Source organism: Egretta garzetta, unplaced genomic scaffold (genome assembly GCF_000687185.1).
Source record: "Egretta garzetta isolate BGI_Z169 unplaced genomic scaffold, ASM68718v1 scaffold349, whole genome shotgun sequence".
Taxonomy (NCBI): domain Eukaryota; kingdom Metazoa; phylum Chordata; class Aves; order Pelecaniformes; family Ardeidae; genus Egretta; species Egretta garzetta.
This window is the reverse complement of record NW_009260788.1, coordinates 1,840,641-1,845,286: the sequence shown is the minus strand read 5'-3', so window position 1 is coordinate 1,845,286 and position 4,646 is coordinate 1,840,641. Positions and strand designations below refer to the sequence as shown.

General features: G+C 37.8%; 1 protein-coding gene across 4 annotated transcripts in view; it reads right to left on the bottom strand.

Moving 5' to 3' along the window:
- Positions 1-4,646, bottom strand: part of SCAF11 (SR-related CTD associated factor 11) — a 50,083-nt gene that overhangs the window by 42,961 nt on the left and 2,476 nt on the right. The window contains exon 1 of one of the 4 annotated variants that reach the window (XM_035901784.1): positions 3,560-3,597. The exons of the other annotated variants lie outside the window; for them this stretch is intronic. The gene's annotated coding sequence lies outside the window, so the exon portion shown is untranslated. Of the gene's footprint in view, positions 1-3,559; positions 3,598-4,646 lie in introns of those variants that run through there. 4 annotated transcript variants of the gene reach the window in all.

Genomic DNA, 4,646 nt, shown 5'->3' with positions numbered 1-4,646 from the left:
AGGTAGCTCCTCAGTAAGGTTGCCACTCATAATGCTGCTTACCAAAGACATTCTGAATTATACAAGACAATCCCAGACTTCATCTTTAAGAAGTCCACAGCTGAGTCCATGACAGCCATAAAAAGGAATGCTTGTGGGATGTATGGTCAACTCCCCCCAGGAAAAATGAGCTTCATTTATACAGAGGACAGGATGAATAGAACCTTCCAAAGACTGATACAAGATGATGAAATGTATACACACAGAAATTAAAAGCCCACCCGACTTTGCTTTCCAAAACAGTATTTTCAATCGAAGGCAGTATGCGCTGTGCTGCTGTTTCACGTGTGCGTGTGTACGATAAGACTCCCAACAGAACCAGCACTATACCACAACTACCCCTGTAGGGAGAACACGCGTGTATGCCAGGGGCTATGTCACGTTGTTTCACATACTGCTGATAAACACTGAAGTACTGTAGTGATTAACATAATACAAAGAAGTATGAAAAAGAAAGTAGTGTACACAACGTTCTCTCACAAAATGTACAATTCAGCACTTAGGTGTTTCTTCTGAGTAGTCTGTGACTAAACTGGGTGAAATTGAGATTTACAAATGCCAGGAACTAATTAGGGATTGGATACTATTGTCATAGTGCACATGGTTCAAGCAACTAAATCAAATCAGCATAAACTCATGACCTTGCCTTCCACTGCTGAGGGTCCTTAGTCACATGCATACTTTTGCAGCTGGAAGGGATAGCATTACATACCAAAGTCAGCAAAAATGGCTCAGCCATTTCCAAGAACAGTTTAAAAAAAAAAATAGTACTTTTTTCTAGCCACTTGGAAGCACCAGTATTTTCATGCTTTCCACCAAAGAACAGATATTTGGTAGTGGGTCACTGAGATCAAGAATATGCTTTCTACACAAGCAACCCTTCCAAATCTAGCCGTGTCATAGATCTGGGAAAAAAAAGTTTGCATTTACTTAAGAAATCTTTGCTAGTCATTGCATTTAATTTCCTCCCCCCCCCCTTAACTGCATTTGTGCTTAGCCTACACTAATAATTTGAAGTTCCTATCCCATTGCTACACTGCACATGCAACATTCCCACAAGATGAATGAGCATACTTCAGCCAGTGCTATGGCAACACAGCAGGACTTGTTGCAATCATTTCTCTGATGCTAAAGAAACTAGGAAGACCATCTTTAATACCACCCTAAACATGCCCAAATAACTGGACTTAAACACCAGGGATGCAAGAGCTGAACCAAAAGACCTTGCAAAGACAGAAGTGGAAAAGCTGAGACCTTTTAACAGTGGATGAAAAAGTGATGGGCAAAACTGGTGGAGTAAGACTGAACACAGATGAAAAGCTCAGGGGCAGTAGCAATGGCAAAGCACATTTAAGATGCAAAAAATTAATGGAGCAACACCACCAGAATGGTAGGTGATTAGAAAAGTATATTGAGCCAAAGAAGAAAGGGCTGAATCCAGCAAAGGAAGAAATAGCATGTGATTGTCCAATAACAGACTACCATTACCATGATGTAGGTGAAAGAAAAAATAGCCTTATTTCTCAGCTTCCAAATGTTGAACCACTGCAAACTGAACGGCATCCCTCTAACAAAATATATTTAATGTATAAACTCCTCTATAATTTTATGAATTTACTTAAATGGAAAAAATGCACTAAGGAAGATTGCAGAGAACCATACACACACACTTGATACAAATATACTGAATTTGAGCACTCTATTAGAAGTATGCTGTTCCTTCATTTTAAGCATAAACTCAAGAGTTTAGTGATGACATGTTCTTTTGGTATTAAAAAAATGTGTTTCCACAGAAAGTAATTTCAGCTTACATGTAAAATATACAGACATTGATTCAAAAACAAACTAAAGAAAGAAAGAAACATAGTCATTTAAAAGTACATTTTGCCTCTCTGAGGCATACTCTTTTTAAAAAAAGCTCTAGATGAAAGCTATGGTGTCAAAAACACAGTCCTCAAACTCCTTTTGACTTTGAATAACAGTATTTTATAAGCTCAGGTCAAAGACCTACACTAACCCCTTACAAATCTCGGACAAAACGACATGCTACATATTTGGAAAACGGTGGAAAAATAAAAGAGTTTGCAAAGGATTTATGTCAACTGAAATAACTTTAAGTGCAATTGTATTTTGCACAAAATCTCCTACAATATTTGTAGAATAACAATGTGTTAGATGTCATTTCAGAAGCAGTACACAGATGAGGAGTAAGCAGTTTCAATTACCATTGATCTTTCTTTCACAGCCCTTACTGAGCAATAACTTTCAACATAGCTAAGATAAAGCTAGAAAAACACAGCCAGGAATGGAAGACAGGTACGCGAGAGAAGGTTTCCTTAACGCCAACAGCAACACACAAAAGGTAAGAGAAACTATTAACCATGCAAGAGGGAAAAGCCAGACCTGAGCTTGAAAACAGAACCTGAGCTCCATCACCTTGCCTTTCAACTTGTGAAGAGAGTCTACTAACAGAAGAACATGCTAATCACCATTTTGGGTTACTTTCACCATACAGAGGGCATCAAGAAATCACTTAAAACGAAACACTACTTTACTGTGAATTCTTAAGTAACCAACCTAGGTTTTGTTATAATTGATTATTCTACTTCATTGCAAAGCTTCAAAAAGAACTTAAGCCTACCACATCAATACCAGAAGCTCCTTACAATGACAAACCCATTTCTCATGCAAAGTTTCTTGCCAGAATAACAACCACAAAATAAACGTTGTTACCAGCTGACTTATCCAAGAGCTTCAGAAGGTGCCTTTCTTGCTCACGCTGATGAAATTACATCTTAAAAGTCCCAATTGCATCAGTTTAGAGAGAAGAATATACTTTACCTTCATTGTTCTAAGTATCTTTATTTGGTAACATCTCTAAAACAAAACTCCAATGAGCTCAAGGTAGTCCTGAGAGACTGCTTTTCTCCAACTGTTTTGTAGAACTTCCAATTACTTTTTGTTACACCTATCTATTCACAGGGGTCACTACCTTGTCTATCACAAGTAACAAACTAAGAATGTTTAAAAAAAGCAAAACTGTGTACAAGAAGTGCTTATTCAGTGGTCATGTAGAAAGTTGAGAAGAATTTCATTGTCCCTCCTGTGTCCAGAATTGCTGAAGTTATTTGCTCTGCATAGCAAGCAGCCCAGCTAACACCACTCATCTACCTTCAGATTCTACCTTAAAACTCAAGTTTTGAGTATCAGTAGAGCTCAGCATCATGTAAGGGTCTCCATCTCTGCTGTGGCACACCAAGAAATGTAGAAGTCTTCACTGCTGCAGTTTTGGCCTGTGTTGCTATCTAAACATATGGACATACACAAGGATTTCTATCCAGATGCCAAACCCATGGAAATTCACATTCCTTATTACTGCTGGCAGTCTAACAAAAGACAGGTAGTAAGTAGAGAGACAACAAGTGTTAACTCACTTGACATTTGCAAGCAGTTTCATACTAGCTTGGAAAAGTTCCAACCGTCATTAAATGCATCAGTCAGGTTTACTCACAGATCGTACCTTTGAAGGCAGATCACAGTTAAGCAGCACTTACAGACCTAATAGGAGGAACAAAGATTGCATTTTAATGGGAGTTCACCAATCCTTAAATAAAACCTGCATTAAGATAAGACATTATTATTAGTGTCTATCAGAAAAAAATTATCAGATACTGCAATTCACCGCAGTATTAGGCTTTAGAAAACAGCTTCTGAAGTTGTCTTTATCCTCCTTCCCAATTCTCTCTACATATCCATTCACATATTTTTTGTATATATTTATACACACACGCCTGAAATAATCTCAGAAAGTTAAGAAGAAAGCCCCTGGCCACAGAAACATCAAATTAAAATGTTACTTTTCATGGTTGCTGTGATGGAGTATTTTTGAGCTAAAATTCAAATTTTATGTTCTCACGTAGAGAAAAAGGAAGAGTAATACTACTGTTTCACCAAGTTAATATGTGAGACAGCATTACTCCATAATAAAAAATGAATGGCTGAAAATATTCATTTTAGCACAACATACACAAATGTAAGGCACAGATGCACATATGCCTACGTGTGTGTGTATATATATATGGTTTTTTACCTGAGCAAATGCATTTTACACAAAGTTTGTTTTAATCTGGCCCTCTCCTACATAATTAAATGTAGTATTTTGATCATTCTTTGTCAAGTCAGTTAACAATTTCCCTAGCCTAGAAGTGACAACTTCCACATTTGGTTAAATTTAATTAGCTTTCAGTTGGAGAACTTTTAGTTGGAGAAACAATCTGATGTGCCATAAAAACAAGCTGTAGGAAAGCAGAATGTTTCTAAAAGCAAAGGGCAACTTCCTTAGCACTTTTTTTTTTTTTTTAAATTCCTGACAGAGAAAAACTACTTGTTAAATCTGGTGTGGGCCACTGAAGTACAGAATATGCTTACTCAACCTTTGAGAGCCCCTCCAAGGCAGTTGCCCTGCCTTTCGCACTCCACCAGACCCAGATGTAGAGAGGTGATGGACAACTGTTCAGGACAGCAGCTTTAGGGAACAAAGGCAGACATGCATTCACCTTCCATCTTCCAGCAGCTGCACACCTCCATTTCTTATTTCATCACTGCAG